Source organism: Dendropsophus ebraccatus, chromosome 2 (assembly GCF_027789765.1).
Source record: "Dendropsophus ebraccatus isolate aDenEbr1 chromosome 2, aDenEbr1.pat, whole genome shotgun sequence".
Lineage (NCBI taxonomy): Eukaryota > Metazoa > Chordata > Amphibia > Anura > Hylidae > Dendropsophus > Dendropsophus ebraccatus.
In genome coordinates this window covers 56,864,775-56,886,403 of record NC_091455.1, presented here as the reverse complement: position 1 = coordinate 56,886,403, position 21,629 = coordinate 56,864,775, and positions in this window count along the sequence as shown.

The following is a 21,629-nucleotide window of genomic DNA, read 5'->3' as shown; positions in this document are numbered from 1 at the left end:
CTAACACCTGTTAGCTCAATAATTGTATTGTCATTCTCTAATATTTTAAGATATGATGTCATACTATGTAAAGCACATTACCTTATTATGTATTGTTCTGTTAAATCTATGCTAAAAATTATTGTAATTCCTACACTGTGCCCCAAAAATATATACACCCTATTATAGTTGACTGTACTTTGTGCTAATAGTTACCAATACGCTATTCATTCCAACTTTATTATGATGCGGCAGCTGAAATAACAACATTGTAAATATTCAGATATTTAAAGGAGGATGACCCTCTCAAGAAGTTATACCCTATCTAGAGGATAACAAGCTGATTTGTGGGAGTCTGATCACTGGGATTCCCAAAAATGAAGAGAATGGAGGGAAAATTGTCCCCGGAATTATTGGAATGCAACATGAACGCATGACGGGTTCCAAACATTGGCAATCACTAAGCTTGGTAATACTTGGAAGCCTTACAGAGAATGAATGATGGAGTCTTGGCCATTCTTCGGTGGGCGTCCTAGAAGTTGGACCCCCCAATGATCAGCTAGTTAGCTTCTATCCTATAAATAGGGGACAACTTCTTGATATAGGAATAACTATATGCTGTATTAGGCTATGTTCACACTACGTAAAAGTACGGCCGTTGTTGAAATAGGCAACAACAGCAGTACTTTGTGCGGTGTGGACATTGCTTTATCTTCTGTGGGATCCCGGCCGGAGCGTATACACATCGTATACGCTCCGGCCAGGATCCCGTATGGGGCCGCAAATAACTGACATGTCATTTTCTGCGACTGCAATTCAATGAATTGCGGCTGTAGGAAACCCTGTCAGTTTACACAATGAAGCGAGCGACTCCGGCCGCTTGCTTCATTGTGTGCTGAGCGAGGTTCTGATGTGGGCGCGCACTGATGCGCCCGCATCAGAACCCTGCGGCCAAAAGATCATCCGGGCAGTACTACAGTCACGTCGTGTGAACATAGCCTAAGGGTGCATGCACACTACGGAATGGCAATGGAAAACTGTGGAATGGCGATAGAAAATTGCAAGCTGCGGAATGCGCAATGGGTGTATTGTTCATATAGTGTGCATCAGTGTAGCACAGGTTTGTGTATGATATAAAAATGTAGTTAAAACAAAAAGAAAAGAAAAAAGTTGAATGGAAAAAAAAAAAAAAAAAAAACCTCTAACAAAAGTAGCCTTATTGCTATGTGGATTTGCTGGAAGAACTAAGAGATGCTCAGATTTCCTTACACACAGGGGTGATGGCAGGCAACTCCTATTCCTCGGAGTGGGTGCACTTAGCTAAATGTGATGGAATGGGTAAAGTCCGAGGACAGACAGGTGACAATTATATTCCTTACATTTCCAGGATACATGGAATAAGTCGTGGTTAATTTAGCACAAGAAAATAATTGCTCTGACCTTGTGCCATATTACATTCACATTCCTGCCTGGCTTACTGTCAGCTGGCCCTGAGTTCTCCGTAATGTATTCTGTCCTTTGGTGTTTGTTCCCCACTATTGTATTTTTGCTGTATAATTGTACCCTGATGTAACAGACAAGCCATAGGGAATGTTTTACAGGGTGTTTCGTTTATGATAAATTGGTGTTTACTATTATATAACCAGATTGTTAAACACAACTTTATATTGTGTGCTGGAGATCCCGAACAGCAACTTGAAATCCAAAAGTAATAACCCAGAGTACTGTGTATTTGGTGTATGGCCGTAATGGCCAATTATACGAGAATACAGAGAGAGAGAGAGAAAGACCCTTTATACAAATCCTGTTGATTAGAAACCCTAAACAACAGGAAGTACGACAGTATATTAAAAAATGCAAAGGGAAGTAAGACAGTATATAGAATGCAAATAAGAATAAACGATTTTTAACGATAAACGCTGAACAATCTCAAACAAGAGCTTCCTGAAACCGTCCGCCGCCATATTACACAGAATGATAGTCGTAAGTTACAATTATTACTATGATCGTCACTATGATCAATTACCCAATCCGTTCCCAGCAAAAGAGTGAATGATGTAGAATTACACTGAACGATTAGCGAAAGACTAACAATGAATTGGGGGTCAGCACAAAATCAACAATCAAAGACACAGGAACAAATTCTTGCTGGCCGTTTGATCCTTGACTGCATTTACCCAAAACGATTATCACTTAAATTTGAATAATATAATGATTTTTTACACTTTTAGCCCACTTCTGGTGCATTCTAAGGGCTGTAGTGCGTGGGCCCATGAGCGATGTCTCTCTGCTTTATATTATGGCACTATTCTATGGCACATGGCACTTTTTAAATATACTTGATATGGTTTAGTGTGATTTTTATTTCAATTCAAGTGTTGTAGTGTTTCTCTATATTGGTTACTTTTTTGTACAGGTTATTTATTTGTCTCTTGCTGGTACTATGGTGTTACCCCAATGATTGTGGAGGTTCATCAGACCTTGTATTGAATATGTTTGGTCATTTTTTTAATGTTTTTTTGTAACTAATAAATATTTACATTAGTTGGTTCATCATTGTGTTTGCAATCTATTTCAGAACACATTTGCTGTTCTCTTTTTTTGTTGTTTGCTATGTTATATTGGATGTGTTGCTTTGCACCCGCCGTAGTTGTTTTCATAGCTGTACCCACCGTTTCTTTCTTTGGCCATACATCCCTTATTACACAGGGAGATGTGCGGCCAACAAACAAGGATTTTCTGAAATGATCAGCCGAAGAATAAGCATTTGCTCATTTGTTGGCTGAACTCTGGCATATTACACAGGATGATATTGGTTGTCCAGCTGCTAACTGCTCCATGTAATAGGGTCCCCAGACTGTCTAGACTTAACATACCTTCTCTAAGGATTAAACTGTTTTTATTAATTCACCCAATATTTCTTTAAAAAAAAATAAGATCAATAAAGAGTTAAGGCTGGGTTCACACTGGGTTTTTTTTCATCTAGTTTTTGCAAAAAAAAAAAGATAGAAAAACAGATGCAGTTGTGTGCATCCGTTTCGATCCGTTAATCCATTGCCTTCCATTATAATTAAAATGGATAAAAACACATCGGTTTTTTTAACATACCCAAAATTAAGGTCAGTTACGTTTTTGTGTACATTAAAAAAAGAATGCATTTTGATCCTTTTTTCTTTTATAATGGAAGTCAATGGAAAAATCATTTGAAATGGATGCACACAAATGCATCAGTTTTTTGCAAAAAAGGAAGAAAAAAACGGATTGGAAAAACATAGTGTGAACCCAGCCTAAAATAGATAAATGAGTACAATAATAAAACTATCTACAATAAGCTGGATCGGGAAGATTTTCCCTGGTATCTGTTTTCATTATGTTTCATCATGTTTGTAAAAAAAATAAACATAGTAGAAAGTACATTGCATTACATGGTACACGTAATGAGATCTGCGAATGATGATGGAAGCCTCAGCGACAGAATTTGAGGGCATGGTGAGAGCTGGGCAACAGCTGGAGAGTCAGAGGTTGGCAAACGCATCATCAGATTAATGATGTGTACGTGGGTCACCCATCTGCACCTTGAGGACACATGTCAAGGTAAAAAACATTCTATGCAGTTCAGAATGTTCCCAAATTACTGTATTTTCCGGCGTATAAGGCGACTGGGCGTATAAGACGACCCCTGACTTTTAAGAAGATTGTCAAGGGCTCGCCTTATTTGCTGGAAGATGTTAACCTCTGCCTGACTGGTCATGCAGGGGTTAACTGCAGCTATATTAAAAAAACAAACAAAAAAAAAAAACAGTTAACTCACCTGGGGCCTGTTCCTGGCCTCTGTGCGTCTCCTGGCCCATTCCTGGTGCAGGCAGTGTGACGTACTCTGTCTGTACCGGGGATCCCCAAAGCTCTCCGGAGAAGCTGAGCGTCTAATCGGAAGAGCTCGGAGACGCTCGGCTGCCGGGAGAGCTTCGGAAGAATGACAGAGGCTTCGGGTATTTCTCTAGCATCTGTCATTCTCCCGAAGCTCTTCCGGCAGCCGAGTGTTTCCCAGCCTCTCCGATGAGACACTCGGCTGCTCGGGAGGGCTTTGGGGATCCCCGGCGCAGTCAGTGTACGTCACACTGCCTGCACCAGGAACGGGCCAGGAGACGTGGGGAGGCCGGGAACGGGCCCCAGGTGAGTTAACAGTTTTTTTTATAGTGGTCGCCCCATACGGTGGGGATGCGGGACATTTTTTAAGCTCCCCCACCGTATGGGGCGACCATACCCGGCATATAAGATGACCCCCACCTTTTAAGAAGATTTGTCGGGGTTAAAAAGTCGTCTTATACGCCGAAAAATAAGGTATATGTTTATGCCTATGTGGCAGTAGACTTTAGCATACGTTTGCTCAGTACAGACAAGTATACCTTTGCCTCATACCTTAGCCGCACTTTAGATTGTCTGCACAGTCAATTGTGTGCACCCGCTATTCATTGAATAGAGGCCACAAAAAATTGACATGTCATGATTTCAATGCGGCCGCATGGAATCCCAGCCAGAGTGTATACAGTGTGTATACACTCCGGCTGGGATTCCACAGGAAACAATGTCATTTTGACACTTTCAAACTGCGACAATGGGCATTATTTATTGAAATAATACATTGTGTGAACAAGGCCTTAACCTAAGCAGCAAAAAGGTTCTGCAGAAGGCAACTCAATTTGTTATGACCTGTATGACTGCATACATATATAGTCACACTGCATATATATATATATTTCTCCTTATGTTTATGAACAGAAATGTAAAAACTAAAACAGTGCAGTAAGCTATAACTCTGTTCTCTTCTCTTCTTCATTGTGAAGAGATGGTGCAATGCTGACACCTGCTTGTGAGCTGTAGTATATTTCTAGCACTGGTTCTTAACAGAGTCATGCACTAAACATAGCACTGATATTGCTATTATTGAAAGTATTTTCATTACTTCACTAAAATATGCTTCCAGAAAAAACTCCCATTATAAAGAAAATGCTACTTAGTGGTTCCTTTAAACATTATAATATCAGTTCTTCTGATTTTTCGGATGAAATAATTTAAAGAGGATGTACCATCAGGTACATCCTCTTTAATTTGACCCAGGGATGGGACGGCACCGTCACGGGGAAGCCGGTAACACGGTACGTTTTTTGAACGGGACTGAAGCACAGGAGGCCGACCAGCCCGCCCCCCGTGGGCGGAATCCCCCGCCCCTGTATGATACGGCTCCATTGATTCTAATGGAGCCGCGTCATAGAGGGGAGGGAATTCCCTGCAACTGGGGGCGGGCCGGCCGGCCTCCTGTGCTTCAGTCCCGGCTCAGTACCCATGCATAGAACGGCGCCGTACATGGGAACCAGGCCGCAGTTCAAGAAACGGACCGCGGCACCAGCTTTCCCGTGATGGCGCCGTCCTATCCCTGAGTCAGATTAAAGCGGATGTACCTGATGGTACATCCTCTTTAAAAGATAATATCACTGTGTCTGGATACTGGTTATATACTTATTGCAGTGCCCCCTGGAGTTCTTTTGATTCCCTGTCAGAATGTCCACCTAATGTGTTCATTTCTATTGGCGATTCTAAGAATAAAAGAAAACAAAGAAAACATAAAAAGTGAAGAACATACAATTCTTTGATTAAAACATGAAGTATACACTTGCAGCAAAGTCTTTTACTCACTCATATGAGGAGAGCACTGACTACTACTCCCCCCAGCCAGGACACCTCCCCCCAGTATCCTCCTGCTCCGTACACTCCGTCCTGTGAATGCTGTAAGTCAAGCTGTCCCACTTTTGCTATAATAGCTCCTTGCTGACTGTGCTTCAAGGAATGCTCCAATAGTGAAAGCCTTAAAATTACATTTATTAACACTCCAACGTGTATTTAGAATTTAGAAGCCCTTCTTCAGGGAAATAACATACACCTACACATGAGTCTATTATATAAACATGTAACTTCATATGATCCCCCTATCTCTCTGACCTCGCTGACAGAAATGACCTCAATCTGGGATTCCTGTACTACGTCTATAGCAGCTACTTATAGACACATTCGACGTAACCTCATCCTAAGGCCATGTTCACACACAGTACCCTGGTCAGTACCTAAAGCCCAAACACAGGAGTGGAACTGACAAAAAATATATTAAAAATATTTGCAAAATTACTGTGTTTTCACTCCAAGTTCCTGCCCCCCCCCCCCCCCCCAAAAAAAAAACAAAAACAAAAAAACAAAACAAACAACAAAAAAAAAAACCACAGAACACCTATGCAGGTAAACCACACCTACTGGTGAAGACTAGTACTACACTCGCTCTAACAGCTCATTTAACCCATTAGGGACTAACGTGTTCAATCTAAAAATTCAAAAACTTTCTCTTCTACAGAGTTTCACAGATCTATGCAACTGGGTATTAATTTTCTCAAGTGGGAAAACTTTAAGAAGCTCGGAGTCAACATTATGAAATTGTGCAAAGAAAGGAATTAAAAATACTACGGCATACAAAAACCAGAATGTAACAGCAAAAATCACACACAGGAACATTTTCTTTTAAATGGGCACTGTCACTACAAATACCTTTTGACATGTATGTCAAAAGTTATTGATCACAGTGGGTCTCACTGCTGAAACCCAGAACATGTAATCAGGAACTGCAGGGATTATAGCCCAGCACAAACCGTGGTGGTTGCAGAGGGGCCGTGTCCCCCCTTACTGCTGCCAGGTCCCAGAAGTATGTTTGTAAATAAGCAATACATTTCTTTAGTAAAGTTATATTACAAAGTAATGTAACTTTATTAAAGCAATGTATTAAATTTTTTTTTTTTTTTTTTGTCTCCAGAGTACCCTTTTAAGGATATCTGTAGAACACATAGGACACTGAGGAGGGCTACAGAGTTACCTATCAGCAGCGGCAAAGCAGGCACAGGTACTACTAAAACAGAGCCAGTTTAGGGGCGTGGGCAGGGGAGGGGGTATTAGGGCAGGTGAGTACCTTTCTTTACTTTTATAGCTCTGTCTGAACACATTAGTACTTATAAAGTCTTTATACTTGGCCCACAAATGCCTTTAAAATTATTCCCATTCAAACACTAAAAGGCTCTTGCAAAGTGCATTTTGTATTCTACTACAGCAAATGATTTGGAGGATGCCAGGGGTGATTACCTTGTAGCCCAGATTTACATAATTTAATAATTTAAATAAAATAATTAAAGGTATTGTCCAGGATTAGAGATGAACGAGTAGTGAAATATTCGACTTTCGAGAATCGAATAGGCACCGATATTCGACTATTCGAACGAGTATTCGATCCCATTATAGTCTATGGGAAAAAAATTTGCAGCACTTGGAAATCAAAATTCGACCACTTGGAGGTCACCAAGTCCCCCATGAAACCTCCCAAAACGATGCAAACACTTCCGGAATGACACTGGGACATTAGGGGGAGCATGCCTGGGTGCACCCAACACCCCAAAATCGCAGTATAATGCCACTTGCGAAGGAAAAATATTTGTGAACGCTTTACAAACATTTATGGCAATGTTCACACATTTTATTCGTATTTCTTGCGCAGTGTTACATACATGATTCCAATGTGCGTGCGCAGAGCGTCATGTTATTCGCGCGTATAACGCGTAATGCTGTACGAATGTTACTGGAACAGTATGTATGACGTGCCTTTTACTGGGCTACTGGAACAATATGTATCACATGCCTTTTATTGGGTTACTGAAACAGTATATATCAAGTGCCCTTAGTGGGCTACTGGAACAATGTGTATAATGTGCCTTTTACTGGGCTACTGAAACAGTATATATCAAGTGCCCTTAGTGGGCTACTGGAACAATATGTATCACGTGCCTTTTACTGGGCTACTGAAACAGTATATATCAAGTGCCCTTAGTGGCCTACTGGAACAATATGTATCACGTGCCTTTTACTGGGCTGCTGAAACAGTATATATCAAGTGCCCTTAGTGGCCTACTGGAACAATATGTATAACGTGCCCTTAGTGGTGTTAAACAGGGACACTATAAGTCACTTGTACACACAGGGTACTGGAATGAATACAGCTTCATCTATTTCTTAGCACTGAGAAGAGCTTTTGATTCAGAGATGACTTTTTCGCTGGATATTAGCCCTGAAAAGGACTTTTGGGTTCTGTAGTAAGCCTGCCTAACCAAAACGCTACTAAAACCCATCTCTCCCTGCTGCAAGATTTTTTCCTGGCTAGGTTGAAAGGTCATCTACAGTCGAGAGGCGGGAGCCAAGTATTAAAGATTCGAGGTCATGTGGTTCAGCTATCCAATGAGGGTAGACGCTGTTTTCGCGCTGCCTGCGTACTCCCAGGGTCCCTCACGGCCTCCCTGCATGGTCATTGGATTTAAAAAAGCGCCAACTGCGATGGGAGGGCTTTCGAATGTTTCCCACTACTCGATTGAATTCGACTCTTTCGAATACTGCAATATTTGATCGAATACCTACTCGATCGAATCGTATTCACTCATGTCTATTCAGGATAAAACAATTGATCCACAGAAGTGACTATTCATGGTTGATCAGCGGGATGCAGACGCCCAACTTCCACAGCCAATCAACTACTTGGTGTCCGTGATACAGTAAGCCTAGGCTGCATTATACCAATGCCACAGCTACACACAGAACTGAGCAGACGGCTCCCCACTGTGTTCTCATTATAGTGTAGGTGCCAAACAGCTGATTGACTGGGGAAGCCGGGTGTTGGCACCAATCAAATTTAATTTGGATAGATTATAAATTGTTTTCTCCTATGCTGCGTTTACACGGAGCGATAATTTGTCCAATCGAACAATTAACGATTTCGAAGTAATGATGTGTTTTTTATAACAATCAGCGTTTAGACGGAACTATATATCATTTGGAAAATTTGTTATTGCGACCCTTTTAAGATCGCTTAAGCCCATCTAACACATAGGGTGAATCGGTGAAAGACGGTGAAAGCCATTTGCAAATTTTTAGCGAATGACCAACGAAGATTTGAGAACATGATGAAAGATCAAATTGAACGATTTCTTGCTCGTCACTTGATCGTTTGCTGTGTTAACACGAGCCGATTATTGATCAAATGCCATCGTTATCGCGTAAATTTGAAAGATAATCGTTCCATGTAAACGCACGACTAGACTCTTTAAATACACTGACAACAGGGAAAGGTTTATGAAGACTGGCATTTCATACAGTACATCCATTAGTCTTGTTGTGAAGTAAGCCACACTTACTAAGAGTCCTTTTACATGGCCCGATATGGGGCTGTGTACGGACGCAAAAGAGCATTGATCAACAAGATTGGCACTCAATCTTTCAGGCCAAACTCAATCACTTTTAAAGAGGTGAAAAAAGTTGCAGCTAATTTTGCATATATGTAACGTACCATTATTTGTGACTTTAAAGCAACACAATAAATTCCCTATAGGGAATGAAAAGATGTGCACAAATAATGCGGACAGTGGAAATTAGGGCTGATGTGCTACATAAAGCACATGAAATAATTTTCTGTTAGATGTGATTGGGAGAATGGGTTTAAAGTGTCACTGTCATTTAATAATTTTTTTTTTTTTTGCAGAAATCAATAGTCCAGGCGATTTTAAGAAACTTTGTAATTGGGTTTATTAGCTGAAAAATGCATTTTTATCATGAAAAAGCAGTTTGAAGCTCTCCCCCCTGTCTTCATGGTTCTCTTAAGGAGATGGGAGGGATGGAGGGAGATGAGGCACCAAAAAAGGACAACAAAAAGTTAATTTACAGCTACAACCGGGCTATCTCCTCTGAAGTCAGCACTGACCTCTGAATACCGGCTTTTACACAGGTCCCGCTGTGTAATCCTTTGTTCTCTGCTGGCAACTAATCTCCCTACTTCCCCCCACCCCCCTCTCCATAGAACAGACAGGGCTCGACTGATGTAAAAGAGTTGTCATTTCATGATAATAAGCAGTGAATGAGAGAGAGGAGGGAGGGGGGGACTTGGGAAAAGTCTCTTTGAATGCAGATAATGGCATATTTGCCTAATAAGCCCAATTACAAAGTTTCTTAAAATCGCCTGTACTATTGATTTCTTTAAAAAAAAAAATGACAGTGACACTATAAGTTACAAGTAGTTAACAGCTGTAAGCATATGATGCATATCATAGTTATGCTGAGGGTTACAGAATGGCTCGTATTACAGCACATAATGGCCATAGTATGTTCTTCAGACCCAACGTTGCTTATGTTTTCCGATCAGGTTATTTTATAGATTGGTCATTGTAATTTTTATAGGCAATGCTAACATTGGATGATGTACTATCACAAGTATCAGATGACCAATATACAGAAAAAGGCATTGACTAGTGCACAATGCAGAGCCAGCTCCTTAGAGAATTGTGCACAATACAAAGCCTTTGGTCACTAATGCACAGTACATCACTTTGATACTTTTATGTTGAGGTCTGTATCGTTCTTTATCAGCTATATGTTACATCTATATGATTGGTTGTAACGCCTGGAGTAGTGGATCCACTGGACCGGCACCAGCGATGGCACAAACCTCACCAGGGAGCGGAGTCTAAGGGGCCGCTGGTTTTCACCAGAGCCCGCCGCAAGGCGGGATGGACTTGCTGCGGCGGGCGACCCCCAGGTCGCTACCCCTGGCTTGGTTGCTGGTGACGGCAGGCGAGGCGTGGCAGGAGCAGTAGGCAGGAGATGGCACTGGCAAAGGTCTGCAGGTGAGAGCGCACGTGACAGGCTGAACGCAGGAACAGATGGAGTGGCTGGGAAACAGGAACCAGGAACAGGGACTGGGGACCGGGTAACGGATAGGACTCAGGAACAGGGACTGGGACCAGGTAACAGATAGGACTCAGGAACAACAGGGGCTGGGCCAAACGCTATGGGAAGCATGTAGAGGCTCCCACACTAAGGACAGGGCATGCTGGGATTTATAGGGGAGTGATTGGGTGCAACTACCAATTAGGAGCGCACTGCCCCTTTAAATCTGAGACAGCCGGCGCGCGCGCGCCCTAGGAGGCGGGGACGCGCGCGCCGGCCGGCACAGCGGGAGACAGGAGCGTGGAGAGGTGAGGCGCCCCCCGGGGCCGAGGTGACAGCAGCGCCGGGTCCCCGACTATGGACACCGGCTGCTGCATAGGGCAGGCAGCGGTCGCGGCGGCGGCCCGGAACGCGGGACGCCGCCGCGGCCGTAACAGTACCCCCCCCCTTTGGCCTCCCCCTCTTTCTTGCCTGCAAATGGTACAGGAAGCCACAAAGTCTTTGACATCTTGGGATAGGCTGGGCCACCAGTAGTGGCGAGAGATCCGTTGGCCGGTCTTACGGACTCCCGGGTGCCCGGCCTCCAACGAGGAATGTCCCCAGTTCAAAATACCTCTTCGAAGCGCAGGGTGAACATGAGTCTTTCCGGGGGGTACTCTCTGAAGAGTGGAGGTGACGACTGGTACTAGGCGATCAGGCGGTATAACGTGGCAAGGGACCTTCTGTAAGTTCTTCCGGTGGTGAGAGAACACGACCTTAGTCTTGGGTACGGGGAGAGGGTACACCTCGGCAGAGAAGGCATCCGCCGAGTCTTGGTCTTCTGCCGGTAGGCCGGATAGAGGCTTGGCCGGGACAGGAAATGACATAATACACTTGGTCTGAGGTGACTTGAGACACTGGTGGGAACAGTCCTGACCCCAACTGAGAATCTCCCCGGTTCTCCAGTCCAGCTGAGGGGCATGTTCTTGTAGCCACGGGAGTCCCAGGAGGACCGCGGGGGAAGAATGGGGCAGGACGTAGAAGGATATCTCTTCTTGATGTGAAGGACCCACCTGGAGGACTAAAGATGCGGTCTGGTAGTACACACGGTCGGTAAGAATTTCGCCCGTGACCGAGGAGATAGTCAGGGGCCTGGCTAGTCGGGTCACGGGTAGCCGCCATCTTTGGACCAATGTTGCCGCAATAAAACTGCCTGCTGACCCCGAATCGAGGAAGGCAGTAGTCAGATGATTTTGTCCTGAGGGAGTCCGGATGGAAACTGGCATAGACAGACTTGGAATGGTGGCATTTACACCTAGGGACACCTGTCCCACCGGACCTAGGTGCGAGCATTTTCCGGATGTTTGGGGACGTAGGGGACATCCCAGCCGGAAGTGATCGGAACCACCGCAATAGAGACAGAGATTCTGCTCCAGGCGCCGGATTCTTTCATCAGGCGTCAGGTGAGCCCGTTCCACCTGCATAGGAATCTCAGGAGAGGGTTGGGACATCGAAAGGTCAGGATTCTGGAAAACTGGCGCCAGCTGGGGATGGCGACGGGAACGGGTTAGTAAATGTTCATGCCGAACCTCCTCCTCCCTCTCCGAAAAACGAGTATCAACTCGGGTGGCCAGTAGAATGAGTTCGTTCAGGGAGGTAGGCAGGTCTCGGGCAGCGAGCACGTCTCTCACACGACTAGACAGGCCCTTCTTGAAGGTGGCCAATAGGGCGGCCTCGTTCCAGTCCAATTCAGCTGCCAGGGTGCGGAACTGGATGGCGTAGTCACCAACAGAGGAGCTGCCTTGAGAGAGGTTGAGGAGAGCAGTCTCGGCTGAAGAAGCACGGGCAGGTTCCTCAAAGACGGAGCGAAACTCGAATAGGAAGGCCCGGAGATTGGCAGCAACAGGATCATCACGGTCCCACAGTGGCGTGGCCCAGGCCAGGGCTCTACCCTCTAATAGGCTGATGATGAAAGCCACTTTAGAGCGCTCGGTGGAAAACTGACTACTCAAAAGTTCAATGTGCATGGTGCACTGAGTCAGGAATCCTCTGCACAACTTAGAGTCCCCAGAGTACTTGCTTGGGAGGGCCAGTCGGAGTGAAGAAGCAGCGTCAGGAGATGGTGTGCGCTGGGCAGTAGTCTGCTGCTGTAAGGCGGCAGTGAGTTGCTGGATCTGCTGTGACTGTTTCTGGATTTGTTGAGCCTGTTGCGCGACCACTCTGGCGACGTCACGGAGATCTGGCACCTCGCCGGGATCCATGGTTGGAGCCTACTGTAACGCCTGGAGTAGTGGATCCACTGGACCGGCACCAGCGATGGCACAAACCTCACCAGGGAGCGGAGTCTAAGGGGCCGCTGGTTTTCACCAGAGCCCGCCGCAAGGCGGGATGGACTTGCTGCGGCGGGCGACCCCCAGGTCGCTACCCCTGGCTTGGTTGCTGGTGACGGCAGGCGAGGCGTGGCAGGAGCAGTAGGCAGGAGATGGCACTGGCAAAGGTCTGCAGGTGAGAGCGCACGTGACAGGCTGAACGCAGGAACAGATGGAGTGGCTGGGAAACAGGAACCAGGAACAGGGACTGGGGACCGGGTAACGGATAGGACTCAGGAACAGGGACTGGGACCAGGTAACAGATAGGACTCAGGAACAACAGGGGCTGGGCCAAACGCTATGGGAAGCATGTAGAGGCTCCCACACTAAGGACAGGGCATGCTGGGATTTATAGGGGAGTGATTGGGTGCAACTACCAATTAGGAGCGCACTGCCCCTTTAAATCTGAGACAGCCGGCGCGCGCGCGCCCTAGGAGGCGGGGACGCGCGCGCCGGCCGGCACAGCGGGAGACAGGAGCGTGGAGAGGTGAGGCGCCCCCCGGGGCCGAGGTGACAGCAGCGCCGGGTCCCCGACTATGGACACCGGCTGCTGCATAGGGCAGGCAGCGGTCGCGGCGGCGGCCCGGAACGCGGGACGCCGCCGCGGCCGTAACATTGGTAATCTGCCATGTTTCCCTTCTTGTACTGAAATCTAATGAATATATTACAGGCATTGAGAGATGCCATTGACTTTAGCTTTACAATTGAAAGCACAAACAATTAAAGACCCAATCCCTTCTGGGAATCAGTCAGATCCATGCTAAATACTAGATCAAAGTATACATTCCACTTACAGGGGTAAAAGGTCAACACGCAATGAGAAATGTGGCTTTCAATAATGTACATACCAAATGTACATTACTAATTTCAGCTATCCAATTGATTCATTCCACTACAGAGAGCCATCCTATAGATTTTTTAGTAATGATCTGTTGTGAATTTAGTTACACAACCTAGTGCAACTGAGAACCCAGGCAGCCACATAGATATGGAAAAAAGGAAATTATTCAGGTAATAATGGGAAATTATGCACAGGGGACATATCAGAGGTTTGAGGCTGAGTCTTTAATTTGCTTTTCCAATCCATTAGAGGAGTGACTAGAACACCGAGATCACGGAAAGAAATGACTTGCAGTTCTAAGATGTGCTCTTCTTGTGGTGTAAAACACACAGTAGGCGGAAATGCTGTTTCATTTCTTAACACCGAATCTTATTGGTAAGATGTAAGTTTTGAGGCAATGTAAAGCTAAACTGGCTTACGTACAATATGAACCTAGCCTTATTGCAACATGTCTGCTGTTTCAAGGAGTCAACTGGGTATAGACTGTTTACAGCCTAGCTTCTCAACATGTGATATATATGTAACCCAGGAGGGTCAAGTTACATCTCTACGGGATACTCATACACTGCCTTCATATTTTAATGGATAAGGAAGGATGAGAAACACTGGTTTAGAGCACTCTATACACTATATCCTAATACTATACTAATAGGCCAGCTATCATGGACTCTAAGGATGGTAACTGCAGTACAATTAAATCTCATGTAGCTTCATTTAGAAAATGATTGGTGTTTTAAAGCTGCAGACACTATCAAATAGCTAGGATATAAAAGCAAACTGTACCCTTCCTGGAGCTGATGGAGGTTGACAAACGTATGAATAGTTATGTCATTGCACTATTTTAGTTGTAGTTAAATGATTCTGTTGTCACTCTGTCATTATCAGTTATTGAGCATAGAATAACGGGGATAAACTTGCATTGTTTTTGCATATAGGCTATTATTCAAATAAAAAATGGCCCTATAGGAGTAAAAAAAAATTCCCTCAAAGCCTCAAAAACCTGGCGCAGTGAGTGTGACTAATGCTGGTGAGGGTTTTTTTTCCAGCTAATGTACATATCTCCAGTCAGGGTCTTCAGGAGGTTTTGTAGCACAACTCTGTGTTCTACTAAATCAAGCTGGCAGCTCTAGGCACTTTGGGAAATTAGATAAGAGTGGTATTGGGCTTTAGGAGTGCGGCATAGACAGAAGAATCCATATGGTGGTTGGTGACGCTCAAAGGAAAACTGACACATTTCAATAAAATGCTTTATTTCCTTATTAGGAGGAAAATACTCCTCAAAACGTATTTATTAGTCATTCTCTTGCCGCTGATCACGAGTCATACAGTGCATTCCTGGCAGCTCAGCCCCTTATATCACACAGTCACCCATATCTGCTACATCTAAGGTGGTGCCAAAAATACAACTGGTCTCACAAAGTCTTTTTACAGCTTTATCAATAAATACAATAGAATGGTGACACCACACATTTTTTTCCCAGTTAAGCTGGGTTCACACTACATTTTTGCAGTCCGTTTAACATATAACGGATCAAAACGGATGTTTTTTTTTCTTTTTTTTAAGTGTACACAAAAACGTGGTTGACCATGTTTTTGTGTAAGTTAAAAGTAACCATTTAAAAACCGCAAAAACGCAGTGTGAACCCAGCCTAAAACATGCTTTCACTCACAACTAGTAATAGAACATGAAAACTATATCGATTTGAACTATATATGAACTGACTGATATTATACAGATAATTATTATTTATGCCTCAAGGTTGCTAAAATGGAGTTTCTGCTTTATCCACCCTTCCATCCTCCCCCCCCAAAAAGCCAGATAGCTCTCCACAGTGGTCCTATCTGGGCCCTGGCCCTCTGCCAGGTCCCCGTACCTCAATTCAGTCTTAGCTAGCACCCCGCATGGGAAGGACACAAGACAGTACACCTCTAACAACTTTATTACTAGTAACGCTACACAGCACCATGCAGTGTTAAAACCTCTTAGGAGAGGACAAGCCAGAAACAACCTCAACCCACGCCGTGGACAAGGAGAAGTTACAGTGCAGGACAGTATCCACTAAAGCCAAAGAGCCTGGAATTGATCTAGATAGAGCAAAGATGCAGTAAGCCTATGAACTCTATCTCGCAGCGCAGTTGTCAGCAGGGAACCCTCAGCATTCCGCTCATCCCAGGTAACAAGGTCTGGTGTGAATACTAACTCTAAGTCAAGGCACAGATGTTCTTCTTCTTCTAAGTATTCTACCTTTTCCTCCAACATCCCGGCAGAGCACAGTACTACATGGGTTGAGACTCTCACGGCATCCTCCTCTCTGCTACTCTGTTTCTTCGTACTACTCAGCACTGCTTAGTCAACAAGACTATATCCTACCCTGCACTTTCACTACAGAACTGGTCATTGTATTGTCAAGTATTTATTTGGAACAATTGTCAAGTGTCTTTTCAAGTACTTTATCCAGAGAACTCATATCTTTACCTCATATCATTAACTTTATATTACCTGCTGCACATTTGCAAATAGTAAACCGGCTTAACTGCCTTTAAGAGACTCTGTGATTTCTCGCAGTCCACCTACACAGCACACATCGCAACCTTGGGACACTATCCCTTTCTGTGGGTCGCGGTTCCAATAGTCCGGGAGGGTCACTACACCACTCTGGCCATCCGTGATCACTCTAACCCAAGGGATTGATTAGCAACCCGGCAGGACACTGACCACAGGGGAAAAGGGTGCAACCGGCCTCGTAAAATAAAAGCAGGCATGCCATCAAACCTGTGTGCCCTCCAGGCACTGGCGTCACAAATTAATACCTCGAGGTACGGCTGTATCTCGGCCAACCACCACAGAAGTAGCATCACACCTCAACATCTAGCAAGTGACCGGCCGCTCCTCCGATGCAACATCACCCCGGGGGTACACCACATGGTCAATAGTGGAGGTTCAGGTAAGGGCATTTTCCCACTCCTCGGCTGATCACTGACACGTTTACACAGGCCAATTATCAGCTGAACAAGCATCTCTGGCAATGCTTCTTGCTGATAATCGCCTCATGCCCCTTAGCGTCATTAAAGGAGTCTCCACGGAACGGGCACACAGCTGGATTCAAAAGACGATTGTTCTGCTTTGTATGAAGCTAATGGATGATTTCTACATATAAACATATGATAAAGGAGCTCAACTTCTCTTATTCATTTATATGCTGCCTTCAGATTGAACTGTAAAAATCACCTAACAAGTTCACTTTATAAGAAAAAGTATTGTTAGAAAATGACCTTTTGTATATATCAAGTTTTATGTAAGAAAAAAGTTCATACTCTGATTTTTCTTTCACTACAAAGCAAAAAAAGGTATTCAACATCTTAAAGATTCATACTCATAACACTTTTCTAAAAAAAAAAAATGCTTTGAGGAGCTCTCCTAAGAGAGAGACATGAGTAAAGTAAATGACTGGTTCATAGGGTGAAAGAACCCTGCCCCTGAGGGCTTACAATCTACAGTCATGTTGTCTGAGTCACTGTTACCAGTATTTTACAGCACCGTACCACAAAAGAAGAAAGGGGTATGTGACATAAAGGAGCACTCCAAGATGTAGAAGGGTACAAAAATATGTTTATTGATTATTGACAATTTATAAATCAATGACACAAAGACTGGCGAAGGGATGGAGATCCCTACACATTAAAAACAATTAAAATTCCCACAAGGGAAAACACATGGTGGGACCCACACAATATAGGGGACCCCCGGGTAAGCACACGGTCCTAAAGTCCAGCTCAACTAACCCTCATTGGTGTAAACACAATACAAACAGTGCATAATAAATCAGATATCATAACCAAAAATAAGAAGCTCTCTCCCTGACGAAGTTCCGGTGGAACGTAACGCGTAGGGGCATCATGGGCAGCCACGGATCGCTCCTCTCCCTCTACATTTGGTGATAGGTTTTTTTGATGGTTTACATCTCTGTTGTTAGTCATGCATCATTTACTTTTTTCTTGCAGTCACCCATTCACATGACACAAACAGTTAGATATACTTCTTATTTTTGGTTATGATATCTGATTTATTATGCACTGTTTGTATTGTGTTTACACCAATGAGGGTTAGTTGAGCTGGACTTTAGGACCGTGTGCTTGTTTTTAATGTGTAGGGATTTCCATCCCTTCGCCAGTCTTTGTGTCATTGATTTATAAATTGTCTTTGGTTGATAATCAATAAACATATTTTCGTACCCTTCTACATCTTGGAGTGCTCCTTTATGTCACATACCCCTCTCTTCTTTTGTGGTGCGGTGTAGTCTTTTTGGTATGTGTTAGAAAGCACCCTTTTTCTTAGTTTCGGCACTTGGTAGTGCATGCCCCCATCTTTGTACACAGTATTTTACAGCAGCCACATAGACCATAGGAACCTGCAGTCTAGAGACGTTTATTCACTTCCATAGAAAGATGCAGACCCGTGTAGAGGTAATTGTGCAGGGAAAGGGAGGGGGAGCTGTGACCATGGCCTATTATAAATGGTGGACCATTTGTTACCTATATATAGGTGTTACCCTTATTTGTAATCCTGTGATGATAAGGAGATGACAGAACAGCAAGTGTCAGTGTTTTATTAGGCTTAGAGGTTAGAATGAACACTTCAATTTTCTGATGACAGATTCCCTATAATAATCCTTTTTACATACAGCAATGACCTGATGCCCAACGTGGACAAAACAACATTTGTGTGAATAATTTGAAAACCTACTTTTAAAGGGAATGTGTAATCAGAACGTAATGTTAAAGGCTACCTGTCAATAAAAATAACTTTTGACATGTCATCACTGCTGAGACCCACTGGGATAAGGGGATAGCAGCAGTAGTGCCATCCGCTCCCCAGCAGTATCTCTGTAATGGCTTATTCAAACAATGTAAGTTTATGAGGTTACATTGTCGGAATTAGTGGCCAGCCGGGAAGTGGATCATGTTGCTGCTGTGCTCTCTCCCCAGCTATATGTTCTGATCACAGCCATGATGAAAAAGTTATTTCAATGACATGTACTCTTTGAACACATTTTATTTCTAATATTCCATTATACTATCTATATTATATTTTATATATAATTAATTCTTAAAGTTATTAGTCTAGTGGCTAAGCCAAATAATAAGCTGAAATTTCCTGTTCTGTATAACTTCACGCCTCACACTAGTCCCTCCTTAGTCACACCAACCTATTAGAGGTTAGATTGATAGTCTCTTGATATGTCTCCCCCAATCAGATAGCTCCCTGAGACCTATTTATGGTGGTACAGCAGATGGGGTGGGGGAGTTCAGTCTAGTCAGAGTCCAGAGAGAGAAATTGTTGTCCCTGCTGAAGTACCTACCAATACCTGGCCTGGAGGCCAGGTTCTCATTCTTGGTCCACTACTGTTGCAGATTGCCTGATTTAAAGTGTTCCAGGGCTAGCCATGCTGGGTTAGTAATAACTGCGGTGAGGCTACTATGCACAGGGAGCAAGGACTTATATCTTTTTCTTCAAGGGCCCTAATAACTGAGACAGGAGCAAGAACAAATCAACAATTAGGTAAGAGCAAGTAAATCCAAGAACTCTGCTGCAAACTCGCTAAGTCCTATAGGGTAATCCTAATGGCTAGCTGTACCCACTATCAGGGGCATGTGATCCTGGATCATGTCACTCAGTGCCCTCAAGCAGCAATAGGCAGATCTTCATAGCTGTGGGAACAGGTACTTTCAAGTTTATCACCACTGACTCAAGGTGGTTAGTGCCCCCTACAACTGAGTATCCAAGTGTCTGGCAATGTACCCCCCTGTCTGTCAAGTCTATGTCAAGTCTTATTCCAAAGTATTCTAACACTGTGTGAAATCCTAAAGGTTTTTCAAAGTACCCTATACAGTATACCTGTGTGTGGCAGTAATTCAAAAGTCTGAAGTATTTCAAGTACCTAAAGTATCTAAGAGGGATCTCAGTCAGCAGCTTTAAACTTAATGTATTTTTGCACCTTTATTGAACAAACTGTTATAACGTGTACTGCAAGAGACAACTACTGTAAAAGTTCTTACTGTTTAAGTCTATTTTGGACTTGGTTCCTCTGCACCAACACTTCTCTAAAAGGTGAGTGTCTGGAACCCGGGGAGGGAACATACCACTCAGGCCCCCTAACAAGAGCTGAATAGGTACACCAACACCTTCTCTAGCTAATACCACCTGGCTACCCTGGGTTACCACAGTGATACCGGTATAAAGATAAACCAAGATCCACTATTCACAAAAAGTGATAGTCACAGCTTACCTCCTCCCTCTACACATAAACCTTTGCTCTGGTCACAGAGCATGCCTATAAAACTTTTCCATAGAAGTCAATGTTTTGACTCCAGTCTATTGTTTCCTATGTCTATGCTTCTGCTTTTAAGCAATTCTCTAAATGCTGTTAGTAGAATAGAAGCTGGAATGTTGTAGCCCCCCCCCCCCCCATAATAAAATAGAAAAAAATGAAATAAAAATCATTATGATCAAAAGATAGTCAGAAAAATGTCAGAATTATGACTCTACCGATAATATGACAGCACCTTGGATACTTGATCCTAATGGGAACAGGAAGCACAGAGAGGTTAAAAAGTGACTGAACCTTAAGGGTACTAAGAGCTAGTCCCTTGTCAAGGCCCTCCTGTAGAAAATCCAGGATTTGAGGTATATTAGGATTTAGGGGAATCTGAGAATCCTTGCACCAAATAAAGAACTTCTTCCAGTTCTTTAAGTAATTGGAGGCATTGACATCGTTTTTACTCCAGTAAAATATTGATCACATGTGGTGAGAGGCATTTCCGGAGACAATAGGACTTTTCAGAAGCCAGGCTGCAAGATGGAGTTGCTGAAGACCTGGGCAGTTTAAAGTTTCTTTGAAAAGAAGGTTGTCCTTCTGAGGTAGAAGGATCTAGGAATGGATCTTTTAGGAGGGAGTACCAGCCTCTTTTTTGGCCACACTGGAGTTATGAATATAACTCGAGTTCACCTTGACAGGACCTTTTGGAGAGCTTTCACTATCAGAGGAAGAGGAGGAAATGCATATGATAGATTGTGATTCCATGGTTGTTGAAGAGCATGCAGTGCTCTTTGATCCAGTGAGAAGAACAAGGGAACCGTTCTTTTTTTTCTGCTGGTTATGAGATCCACCTGGGGAGATCCCCATCACTCCACTAGCTGTTGGAACACCTCCTGATTTAGACTCCATTCTCCTGGATGGAGAGGTTGTTGACTCAGGAAGTCTGCAACTTCATTTTCTACCCCTCTGAGATCCCTAGCTGAGACAGATTGTAGATTCTCCTCCGCCCACAGGAATATTTTTGTTGCCAGATAAAGGGAGTTGTGTCTTGTTTCCCCTTGTTGGTTGATGAAGGCAACAATAGTTGTCTGAGTATATCTTTACATGCTTGTGATGAATGAAAACCCCTGTTGCTTTCAAGGCTTCGAAAACTCCCCTTAATTCCTGATAGTTTGAGGAGCAGCAACAAATCTTGTCTGGCCATCAACCTTGTAGGAATTGGCTTCCTAGGTGGGCACTCCACCCCAATAGCCTGGCATCTGTAGTGAAGGTAATCACCTGCTGTGGCAGCAATATTGAGGTTAAAGCGACTCTGTATCCACAATCTGACCCCCCCCCCCCCAAAACCAC